Genomic DNA, 12,656 nt, shown 5'->3' with positions numbered 1-12,656 from the left:
ATTGCCGTGGGCAGAAAGGGCGCTGAGCTGGCAGGGGTGCCAAAGTGCTTGCGTGTTTCTTTAGGTTTGCATGGGAGGTACCGATAGCCAAGTTTGCTTTGTCGACGAGAATATGTAATGCTAGCCTTGGAATATGTAACGGCGGCCGTCGGCGTCACTTTTCGAGAGCCATTTCCGCTCGAGAAGTTTTTTACAACCTCCTTGCGTGACGCTGATTTACTCGTTACTAGGTTGGCTAGGTACCGTGACCCCAAATGAGCTATGACGACAAGCAGGGCCCCTAAAGTGGTGCGCACTTAAAAGAACCGAACTCCTCTTCGTGCTGTGAAAGAACAACATGATACAAGACAAATAAGCATGCGCCCAATCCACACAGGTGGCGCGTGAGCATTGCGAAGGTCGGAAAATTTAATTGCACTAAACGAACCCCAATTCAATTTTTCGTATAAGAGCCTGAGGGAAGTAAAATTAGTAGTGGGAGTTCAGGGCAGAAAAGGAGATACTGAGAACTATCGTCGTTGGACTGCATTTGCAGTGAAACGAACCGATACGCGGTCAGTGTTCTTACTTCGAGGTTTTCCTTCAGAGACCTCAAGTTCCCGCCTCATGGGTTACCACCCGAAAACGTATTAGTTTAGAACCACCCTTTTTAGTAACACAGGATGCAGTTCATGCCATGTAAATATGTGCAACATGTAAAATGGCAAAAAATTGAAGTTGTCAGAGCACTTAACCAGAAAACAAAGAAAAACGGAATGAACCTTACGAAGGAAATAGGTGAAATTCACAGAAAATTGTCTTTACTACTTACGGTGAAATCACAAGTCGACGTTCTGGAAGGCATTGCTGCCACTGTGCATGCCATTGAAAGGTCAATGCAGGAAATGTCAAGAAAGTATGATAGGTGCTTGCCGAAATGAAGCGTCAAAATGCTGACATGAGCAGTTTAAGAAAGCGGGTGGAAAAACTCAAAGCACAGACAAACGAACGAGAAATGGAAATGCTTAGGCAAGACGTTAATAACCTTGATGAATACAGCAGACGCCTTAACCTAGAAATCCATGGACTTGCCGAAAAAACTAATGAAAAAGTGATAGAAAACAGGAATCTTCTTGCATATTTATTTATTTATTTTTTATTTATTTATTTACCCTCAGGGCCGGAAGGCATTACAGAGGGGAGTGGTTACAATCTACAATACAAACATAATAAAAAAGCAGTCAGTTACAATATAAACGCAAATAAAGCAATCAGTTTGTTTTATAAAGATACATTCATATCAAGTAAATAAACAATTCAGGTATAACAAAAGCAGTCACATAAAATACAAACGCAAATAGAGCAATCAGTTTGTTATGTAAAGATGAGTTCACCTTATTATACAATGTTAGGTAGGGTATCGTGAAAAAAATGGTTATCAGTAATCGATACAACTTCTGCAGGAAGGTGGTTCCAGTCTCGTGATGTACGGGGTATAAATGATTGCACGAACGTTCTCGTAAGACATGAATTGAGACCTACTTTGTGAGCGTGATCAATGCGATGGGAATGGTAGGACGGAGAGGGAATTAATTTATGGCGTAGGTCATTATGATGATATAGTTTGTGAAATAAGCTGAGGCGAGCAATTTTACGACGAGTCTGTAGTAACGGCAGGTCAAGACTGGACTTCATAGTTGTTATGCTGGCTGTACGGTTATAATTGGAAAGAATGAAGCGTGCAGAGTTATTCTGGACCATTTCAAGACGGTAGGTTAGTTTATCGTGACTGGGGTCCCATACTGATGAAGCATATTCTAATTTAGAGCGCACTAATGTTTTATACAGTAGTAGTTTTAATGATGATGGTGCGTTATGGAAGTTCCTACGCAAGTAGCCCAGCATTCTGTTAGCGTTATTAGCAACATATTCCACGTGAGCATCCCACGCTAGGTTAAAAGTAATATGGACACCTAAGTATTTGTAAGAGTCAACGGATTGCAAGCATACGTTATTGAGGTAGTAGGAACATCGAGTTACGTTAATCCTAGAAACATGCATGACTTTACATTTATTTGTATTCAGTTCCATTAGCCAGGTATTACACCAGTTATTAATAGCAGAGAGATCAGATTGAAGTATTCGACTATCATTTTCGCTGGTTATTTCCCGAAATATAACACAGTCATCTGCGAAAAGGTGCAAATTAGAAGACACGACATTATGAAGGTCGTTAATATAGATAAGAAATAAAAGCGGACCAAGGACGGATCCTTGGGGTACACCAGAATCAACATTACTTAGTTTGGAGTTATGGCCGTTAGCTGAAACAAATTGGGTACGATTAGTTAGAAAATACTTAATCCATCTAAGGACATTCCGATCTATGTTTAGTTTTCCTAGCTTATGGAGTAGTAGTTTATGTGATACCTTATCGAATGCTTTTGAAAAATCCAGAAAAATACAGTCGGCGTGTGATGAGCGATCTAGGATTTGATGCAGCTTATGAGTTAGCAATGCAAGCTGAGTTTCACATGAGTATGATTTGCGAAATCCATGTTGTGCCGATGTGAAAAATGAGTTTGATTCTAGGAATTTTACCAAGTTGGAGTAAATTACGTGTTCTAAAAGCTTGCAACAAGTACTTGTAAGAGAAATAGGACGGTAGTTAGCTGGATTAGATTTGTTCCCCGATTTGTGAACTGGAACCACCTTTCCGATTTTCCATGATGTGGGAAGACTGGACATATCTAATGATTGTTGAAAAATTTTTGTTAGTAGGATGGCACTGTAGGTGGACGTGTTTTTTAGAAATTTTGTTGTGATGTTGTCATAACCAGGGGAGGAATGATTACAAAGACCACTAATTAATTTATATATACCAGCTATGTCGAAAGATATTTGAGGCATGATGGTGTAGTTATAGTGATTTGTCACAGGAAGGTAGTTGTTTTTTGCATTCGAAAAAATGTTAACGAATACCTCTTGCAAGACAGTAGCACTTTGATCTTCAGGGATCGGGTTATTTGACGGGTCAACCAAGCTAATTTTGTCAGAGTATGACGGATTAATAGCTCGCCAGAACTGTCTAGGGTTGTTTTTTAGCATGGCTGGTAGTGTATTGGTTAAAAAGTACAATTTGGCATTTTTAATAGCTGAAACATAAGCATTCGAAGCAATATTATAGGCGGACCAGCGCGTGTTTGTAGGATTTCGTTTGGCCTGGCGATAAAGACGCTTCTTTTTGTTAGCTAGACGTTTGATATGAATATTGTACCAAGGTGCATGCGTGTTAGTGGTGATTGTACGTTGTGGAATGTGCTTTTCGGTTAGTTCATGAACTTTACGCGCAAAAATGTCCCAGTTTTCTTCGACCGAACGATCATCAAAATTTCGAAAAAAAACTTCAATAAATTGTGACAAGGCGTTATTTATGGAAGCGAAGTCAGCTCTGCTGTAGTCGTGTACAGTTTTTCTAACTCGTCTTGTTTTTAAGATCGGTGCGTGAATATCGAGAGTGAGAAGACAATGGTCGCTTATTCCAGGCAAGTAAGTGATTGGGGAAACGAAATCAGGGCGATTAGTTAAGATAAGGTCGAGGGTATTTGCACAGTTATCCGCAATTCTAGTCGGTTCAGAAACTAATTGTGTTAAAGAGAATATAGAACACATTTCAAGAAAGTCGCTGGATTCCTGAGAAAACGAGGTAAGGTGAGTCTGCTCGGCGTGCCAATCTATGTTAGGAAAATTAAAATCGCCGAGTAAGAAAACAGGCGACAAAGGAAAACGGTTTCGAATATTGTTAATTGCGTCATGTAAGTCGTTAACAAAACCGGGTGGTGAAGAAGGAGACCTGTAGCAAACACCTATTGCTACTTTTTGATGATTGATTGTGACTGAAGCCCAAACCATCTCGAGGGTGTTTTTAATGTGCACGCATAATGACGGAAGATCTTTTGAAATGGCTAGCATTACGCCACCGCCTCGTCGTATGGTTCTATCGCAGCGATAAAGGGAAAAGTTAGAGGCATTATGAAAGATTTCGGAGTCCCGGATATTAGTTGATAGCCACGTTTCGGTTAGGGCGATAATATGAGCGTTGCAGGTGTCGATGACTGATGACAGTGCGTCGCGTTTGTGAACTGTGCTTCGAACGTTGCCAAACAAAATGGATACGACAGATGGACACGTGGGTGAAAGTGACGAGCCACTGCCCCTCACGCGTTCCTATGTTAGGGCCTGTGGTTGACGGCTGGAAGAAGCGTCTTCCTCTGCCTGCATTTCGCGTATGGAATTCGAGATAAGATCGTAGGTGTACCATTTGTTGTTGAGCTTCATTTTTTTGTACCTTAGCTGAAATTTGGGTGATCCAGGTTGTTTTTTGCCGAATTCAATCAGTTTTTTGTGTATCAGACGAGTACTGGGTGAAAAGTCCTCGCCGACAGTGAGGTCTTTTTCTTTCAGTTCTTTCCTCAAACCGAGGAATTTATCTTTTGTTTTGAAGTTGCTGAATTTAACAATGATTGGCCGGACTTTGCCGTTTGAAAAACTACCCAGTCTGTGTGCGCGCTCAATTTCATTACGCGAAAACCCATCAAGAACCGATGTTAGCTCGGTCACTATTTTGGTTTCTGTTTCTTCCCACGTTTCTTTTGTGTCTGGAATGCCGTAAAAATCAAGTTGTTTCGGCGAGATCGGTCTTCTAGTTCGTCTAAATGAGATGCGAGTTCATAGTTTTGACTTGTTAGTTCGTGGGTTGTGCTCTGCAAGCTCAAAAGTTCCTGCTGTTGGCTTTCAATCTGCTCCGATTTTTGTTCTGATTGGTTGAGTTTAATTTGGAAATTTGACATTTGGGTTTCAATGGCTTTCTGTCCATCCTTAATAGCCTTCATTTCAGCCACAACTTCGGTTTGCCACGCAGAACTTTTCAGAGCTCGAGAGTGTAAATCCTTGAGGAGGTGAAACATGACTTTTGTTTGTTCTGTGGGGTCATCAGGTAGGGTATCTAGGTCTAGTACGGACTGGGAACGTGTAGACGGACCGGGGTTGCTTTCTATATCGCCTGAACGTAGTAATAGAAAAACCATAGAAACACAATTGCAAACAGAATCACAGAGCACTTGTGGGCACGGGAAAACTAATAGAAACCTGTCATCGGACCTTCTAGCATACAGTGAATACGGCATACACACCTGCAACAAGCAAGGAGGGCGATTAGCCATGTCGGCTGGACTGCGCCCGTGCCCACTGAAGATTGGAGCGGTGGGAAGTCTTCTTATATCCTTTTCCCAGGCTGTCGATGTCGATGAGGAAGGTGGTACGTCACAGAACTTCACTGGCGCCACCACACGCGGAGCGCACGGCCAGGACAGCTGCAGCGGCCCATCCAGCGGGGGAGGAGGCGAGCAGCAAACGAAGATGCCATCGCGCAGGTGCCGGAGTGGTCCAGGAGAAGAAAATCCAGGGGAGGGGGGCGGTGATAAACAGCTGATGATTGCAAGCAAAGCCTGCAACAAGCAAGGAGGGCGATTAGCCATGTCGGCTGGACTGCGCCCGTGCCCACTGAAGATTGGAGCGGTGGGAAGTCTTCTTATATCCTTTTCCCAGGCTTTCGATGTCGATGAGGAAGGTGGTACGTCACAGAACTTCACTGGCGCCACCACACGCGGAGCGCACGGCCAGGACAGCTGCAGCGGCCCATCCAGCGGGGGAGGAGGCGAGCAGCAAACGAAGATGCCATCGCGCAGGTGCCGGAGTGGTCCAGGAGAAGAAAATCCAGGGGAGGGGGGCGGTGATAAACAGCTGATGATTGCAAGCAAAGCCTGCAACAAGCAAGGAGGGCGATTAGCCATGTCGGCTGGACTGCGCCCGTGCTCACTGGAGCTTCTGAACTGGAACTTCTTAGACTATCTGAAAACGATATTGAAGCCGCCGGCCGGCTGCTTTCTAGGGCAGGCGCAGACGGGACAGATAAGCCATCGCAGATAAGTGCGCTTTTCAGCCCGCTATACCCGTGACGCTTGGCTTGCAAAAAGAAGTGAACTAAGAAGGAAGAAATCAAAAGTTTTCAGCAATAAAAACTTGACTGCTCAAAACAAACGCTTGTTCTGGCAGATGAAAACAAAGGCAAGGAAAATGGAATACCAGTTCGCATGGGTCAAGGACGGAAAAATCTTTGTTCGGCGCAGTCAACATGACAGAATACGAAGGAAAAATGCAGCCAGTGACCTCGACCAAATAAGATAGCACCAGGACTTCAATAATTTTCTTACGCCATAAAGGCACATGCCTACACGCGATAAAACACGTAGTTATCACGATGCTGCTTCGTTTAGACAACGCAGGGCCTTAAATTGCACCAAGCAATTTTCTTTACTTAAACTCAACGTGACAAGTTTAAGGAACAAGCATGATGCCGTCAACTTTTTTTAGATGTTTTAGGTCATCTATTCGACGTTTTAACATTCACTGAAACCTGATTGATTGATTGATTGTAGGGTTTAACGCGCCGACGCAACGCAGGCGATGAGGCGCGCCGTAGTGGAGGGCTCCGGATTAATTTTGACCGCCTGGGGATCTTTAACGTGCGCCGAAATCTCGGACACACGGGCGTTTTTGCTTTTCGCCTCCATCAGAAAAGCGGCCGCCGCGGCCGGGAATCGAACCCGCGACCTCGTGCTCAGCAGCGCAACGCCTTAGCCACTGAGCCACTTCACTGAAACCTGGTTTTCTAACTAATGCCCCGTTGTAAATTTTTCAGGGTACAACTGCATCTCAGTTTCGGGAACTAGCAAAAGGGGAGGGGGTGTTGCTATATATGTAAAAAAAAAAACACCTGCAATCACGAAGTGGTTCCAGAATACTCCTTCATAGATGCTCACTATGAATGTGTGCTTGTAAAGTGTTTGAATACAATGTTGGTAGTACTTTACAGACATCCAAATGGGGCTACAACCCCATTTATAAAATTTGTTGAGCGTATTCTAGAGTATTGTGAGTGCATTGGTCTACCTATCATCGTTACCGGTGATTTCAATGTTAATTTGCTCTTGGTGGATTCCTCTGTTCGAAAGCTACTTGATGTTTTTCTTTCTTTTGGCCCTCGAAGTAATATTGACATACCGACAAGGGTAACAAGTACACCCGAAACGTTGCTAGACGTAGGTTTTACAAATTTTAAAATTGCCCAATCCGATGCCGGAGCGTTTATATCAGATATAAGTGATCACATGCCGTTCTTTCTCTTTTTTCCACCCTACATAACCCAGCCCAACAAACATATAGACCACGCACCTATTCTACGCAAAATATTATCTGCAGAAAAGATCGATTTTTAAACCATTTAGTTGAGGAAGCCAGCTGGGACCCTGTAATGCAGACAAATGATCCCCCTCTTCTCTATGACAGTTTTAAAAACTATTTACGGAAGTATATGATAGCGCATTTCCTCTAGAACAGCTAAAAAGGAACAAAAAATCTAGAAAACCGTGGATTGATGCCTCCTTACTCAAGAGAATAAAAGGACGAGACAAACTATTCGCATCATTTATTCGAACCAAAAACTTCGATCAGTTAGCTTAGTACAAAAACATTAGAAATAAGTTCGCGTACGTTATTAAACACGCACGTAACTTGTGATATGAGAATAGGTTTGTCAGTATCTCAAATGACTGTAGAAAAGTATGGAATTGCGTAAATGCACTACGGAAAAAGAACGAGAGAGAAACAATATCAAGATTAGTAATCGAGGGAATACCGCATTGCGACACTTTCTTAGCAAACAAATTCAATAATTATTTCCTAAAGGCAGGTTTGTGCGCCTCTGCATCGACTAATAGTGTTATCTGTACATCCTATATTATTTGTTCGGACTCATCAATTTTTATGTCTCCTACTACAGCGCAAGAGATGTACGGCCTGTTAAATAAACTAAAGAATAGTGGTGCTTGCGGTGTGGACGAAATAAAGGCAGCACCTCTTAAAGCAGTCGCTCGTGTTATGTTTACCTCTATCGCACATATGCAATCTTATTCTAAGCTCAGGAACGTTCCCCACCCAACTTAAAATCGCAAAGGTAGCTGTCATTTTCAAAGGAGGAGATAAAAACAATCTTGGTTATTACCGGCCAATCTGTGTTTTACCTAAGTTTTCTAAGGTTATTGAAGAAACAATAAACTCGCGACTTACTCACTTCTTGCAGCAGAAGAACAGCAGAAGAAGTACAGAATCAATATGGCTTTCAAAAGAAACAATCCACTGAAATGGCGTTACTGAATATTAAAGATAAAATAATTGACAACATAGAAAATAAACTATTTACTGTTTGGGTATTTCTTGACTTCAAAATAGCCTTTGACTGTGTCAAGGATGACATTTTATTGATCAAACTCTCCAGATATGGTGTAAGAGGAATTGCCCTAGACATCGTGAAAAGTTACCTAGAAAACCGTATTCAATACACTAAAAATGGCAATGCGACATCTCACTTCAGCGAAATCACATGTGGAGTTCCGCAAGGGTCGATTCTAGGCCCTCTACTGTTCATTATATACATTAATGACATAGCAAACATACCTGTAACACCAGATTGGATTTTTTATGCTGACAACACCAGTTTATTTTTCTCTGGTGCAGATATTGACGTCCCTAAGTCGCAAGCCAATAGTGGCTAGAAAATCGTGGCTATGCGCAAGCAGATTAAACTTAAACCCCCAAAAACTACGTAAATGGTATTTAGACTCCGTAATTAAAAGTATAGCAGCGAAAAGATTAGCTTTGAGGGACCACATATTGATCGCGTTAGATCACACAAATTTCTCGGTGTCTTCTTTCATGAATATTTAGACTGGTCCCTTCACATCAAACACTTACAAAACCACATTGCCCGAGCAGTTGCCATGCTCGGTAGGTGCCATGTGCAACTTTCCCGCTCATGGCAGTCCTTTGAACCGTGATTACTCTGTAGTTATGTAGCGAAATGTAAACTTCTTTTGCGCAGCTAATATTGGGGTGAAGACTTGCTTTGTGCACAGTTTCATGTCTCCCACGTTGCGCGACTGAGTTCCTGAGCCATGGGAACTATCCCATAGAAATGCATGGGTAGTAAGATTTGACAGCGCATTACAGAAAAAATATTTGGAAACCTGAAAATTTATTTTAGTGTTTTCATCTTCACGTTGACTTCTTGCTTTATGCCAAATATCACTTTCCTGGAGTGGTTTTGCTAGGTTCCTTGGTCGGAATTTCGAGCGAGAACGCTGGGTATGGGTCGCTTATTACCAGTATAGTTTAAAAAGCAAAGTTACTACGCAACAATACACTCGCATATTTACTACTGCCTTCTTATATGGGGGAAAACGACAAAAACGAACCTCAGCTATGTTTTTTTGTTACAAAAAAGAGGTCTCCATTTAATTGAACTGCTGCCCTTTCGTTCACAAACAGCAAAACTTTTCCAAAAGCATTAGCTGTTAATAATTAACTATATTCGAATGAAAAAGTTAGCTACGGTCGCGTACCACGACGTCAAATGTAACCCTACTGAATTTTCAAGGAAATGTGCTGAGAAAGACACAGCCACAATTTACGGCATATCACGTACAAGAAAGATAAGCTTCGCACCAACTACGGTGCACAAAAGATGACATACCAAATTCCAGATATCCTAAATGAACACCCCACTGTAATTGCATTAATTCAGCAAAGACCCCGATTCATGTATTAAAAAAAATTCATTCCTACCTTTTACAAATCCAAAACTAAATCCACACACTCTTAATTCCTCCTCCCATTCCATGCACCTCAAGCGTACTGTACTTGTTTCTTCCTACTTATACGAAAACTGTGTATGAGACATTCATTTATTTTTTTTACATGCGATACCTGTGTATAAGATAGTCATTGAAATTTTTAGGGACCAATCTTCAATGTGCTTATATTCAGTGTCCAATGGCATAAGATTTGTATTTCTCAATTGCGATGTATCTTCCCTTTTTTTCTTCCTTGCCCAATGAATGTTCATGTATAACTTGTGATTTATGCGTGTGTAATCATGGGAATCGGCGCTTTGTCAGGCCTTCTGTGCCTTTACGCCGGTCCCCCCAGGCATGTTTCTTGTCTGAAATAAATTTCTATTCTATTTCTATTCTATACATATTCCGCGCTGATTTACTTTCAGTGATTGTGACCAGCACTTTTAAATTGCACAATATAGAAGTTATCACTAACTTTTAAAACATTCTATTTCCTTCCTTGAAGACGCATTCCGATGCGTGCTTATTAAACATACTGTTTGGTTCCTTGGTATTTAGCTTTAGCCCCGCAAGGAAAATTTCAAGCACCATTATTTAAGCTTGTTTTAGAATTTCTGCCTGGTTTGACTGAATGGTACACATCACCGGCAAGCCATAAGTAGAGTACTCAGGTATTAAACATTTATTCGTATCCCTGCGATCACAAGAAAGGCTTGGCTGTTTCTTTTACTCGGCTGTTTTGTTCTGGGGATATGAATCAAGCCCAACACTGCCTGCAAAGACACTGCATATTCACACTGCCTCGAGCATAGCTGTTATCTGCCGACTAAGGGCGCGTTTGCACCGCACTTGAAGTTGCACAGCGAAGCGACGCACGCGCGATTTGGCGTCGGTGAGTGGGTTGACAGGATACGCAGGCAGCACACGATTAACCGCGGCACGCTCGGAAGTTTTGCGGCACGGATGCTCTTTATGCTCAGATCAGTGAAGTAATGCAGGTACGGTTAACTTGCGGACGCTCGCACGGACGGCACTGCAGTGCATCATGGCATAATCGTTAATAGCCGCAATAGCTATCCCAGCTAGCCATGGATTGCTTGTAATAATCCCACGAAGCGTGCGGCTCATTTAAGTGCAGCCACAGCGCACAACGCTTGCTTCGCCTACGGACTGCCGGCCAGCCGGCTACTTCCGACGTAACTCACCGCCGTCGTTCACGGCACGTGAACGCTACGTGCGACGACGGGCGCGTAGCGGTGACATCCCTCAACACTTGAGCAAACGCAACAACCTCCGTAAAATATTATGTCCGACTAGAAAAATCATCTCTTAAGCCATTCCGGCGTATTTCCTCAGCTCTTATCCTAAATATGCAGCACTAGCTATGCGCAGGACTATCAGTGCGTCTGATTTCACTGAAGATACGCAATGCTCGCTGCGTTCGAAGTGCAAGGAAACGTAAATACGATACGCCACACCAGCAGTTTTTAAAAGTAGTCCTACCTTCGTTCAGGATGCAAAAACCACGCCGCTTAGAAAGTACTAAGGATTTCTTTCTCCACAAGACAGTTTAGCACGAGGCCGCCGAAACGCACGCCAAAACGCTGCCGCGAGAGCCAAATGGCGGCCTCTGAATGCGGCTTGGCCAGGCTTGCCTTAATATCGTGCGTAAAGAAGGCACAAAAACGTGCATTCACAGCTATTTACCTCGCTACACCAATAAAAGTGTGTCTTCTGATAAGCAACAGAATTTTAAGAGTATAATATTGTGTGTTACCTAATTTTAAATACATAGGCCATGACGCAATCATTCGGCAGGGGCTCGCCCGAGTGTACTCTCGTAAATTTTGTTCTCTGTGGCACGTCCGGCAGTGCAGCATCAGCTGCTGCAGGCGTAGGCCGCGCTTGTTTCCCCCAGCCGCGCGTTAAGGCCAAGCTCAGGGGAGGGGTTCGTTTGGGTCGGTCAACGGTTTCTTGTTTTGATTTTCGCAGAAGGGATTTGTTTTCGTTTTTCCTGACTTCAACCTCCACGTGCATCGCCGTTTCCGAAGGAGAATGGTCAAGGTCCGTTTTTGTGTTTTTACATGTAGATGTAAAAACAGCGAAGCACAACGCAAGCGCGTTTCTGGAGTCAATGTCTCATAGTTGGAAACACGCGTGGCGCAACACAGTGAAGGAAGTGCAGTTGACGGGGCAGGTTTAATTCTGCCACACAAAAGCACTAGAGAGTTATTTCGGCACAGCAGCCACTAAACCCTTCGTTTGTATCACTGAGCACGTACAGGGTTTTCTTGTCAAGGACTGCGGAATATGCGTGGTTGGCCGAATCCGGTTGGGCGAGGATGCGTACCTGGTATAATTTGCATTGCATAACTTCGGCGCACGGCAAGCTCGAAGTGAAACCCGTCCCCGGCGGAGTGATGCTCCTATACGGGGTGGCGTAAGCCAGGCGCATGACCGAGCGCCTTCTCCGCGTTTTGCCGCAGGTTAGTGACCTTTTCCTATGTTAGCGCAACATTTATCTGTTCGCACATGCGATAGCCAAGACGAGGGTTGTATACTAGGTGTTTGTCCGAACACTGTGCAGTTCCAACACGTCGACGGCGTCGGCTAGGCTAGCTAAGCAATTTCAATCGATATTCTGCAATGGAGAGTAAGGTGCAGGATTGTGTAACTACATTACACAAACGCTCGAACAGAATGAATACGTGTTGTATGAAAAATTGCGGAAGATATCACATAGTTGAGCAAAGTTTATTTAGTATAATTGACATGAAACTACTGACCCGAAGAACAGACTGGTTACCGAAGAATCAAAACCAAACCAAGTAATTGCAGGTAAAATGGGAAGGTCTACGGAACAGAATGTTGAACACTGGCAAACAGCTCTTAGCACTACTCTTTGGAGTGAAGTGACAGCAGTAC

At 43.2% G+C, this 12,656-nt stretch overlaps 1 protein-coding gene, 1 long non-coding RNA gene and 1 pseudogene across 4 annotated transcripts in view; 2 read left to right on the top strand and 1 right to left on the bottom strand.

The window, feature by feature from the left end:
* Nucleotides 1–12,656, bottom strand: part of LOC144168852 (uncharacterized) — a 223,233-nt gene that overhangs the window by 157,378 nt on the left and 53,199 nt on the right. The gene's annotated exons all lie outside the window — the stretch shown is intronic.
* The window catches only part of LOC144168850 (juvenile hormone acid O-methyltransferase-like), an 89,477-nt gene that overhangs the window by 33,863 nt on the left and 42,958 nt on the right, over nt 1–12,656 (top strand). Inside the window, exon 1 of one of the 3 annotated variants that reach the window (XM_077697839.1) lies at nt 11,634–11,795. The exons of 1 other annotated variant lie outside the window; for it this stretch is intronic. The gene's annotated coding sequence lies outside the window, so the exon portion shown is untranslated. Of the gene's footprint in view, nt 1–11,633; nt 11,796–11,910; nt 12,218–12,656 lie in introns of those variants that run through there. One more of the 3 variants, XM_077697838.1, reaches the window with a different exon arrangement.
* Nucleotides 756–6,225, top strand: LOC144167077 (uncharacterized; annotated as a pseudogene).

Source organism: Haemaphysalis longicornis, unplaced genomic scaffold, assembly GCF_048455015.1.
Source record: "Haemaphysalis longicornis isolate Haplotype H1 unplaced genomic scaffold, Haemaphysalis longicornis Haplotype H1 scaffold_2, whole genome shotgun sequence".
Classification (NCBI taxonomy): domain Eukaryota; kingdom Metazoa; phylum Arthropoda; class Arachnida; order Ixodida; family Ixodidae; genus Haemaphysalis; species Haemaphysalis longicornis.
The sequence above is the reverse complement of the archived record's forward strand: the minus strand, read 5'-3'. Positions and strand labels throughout refer to the sequence as shown.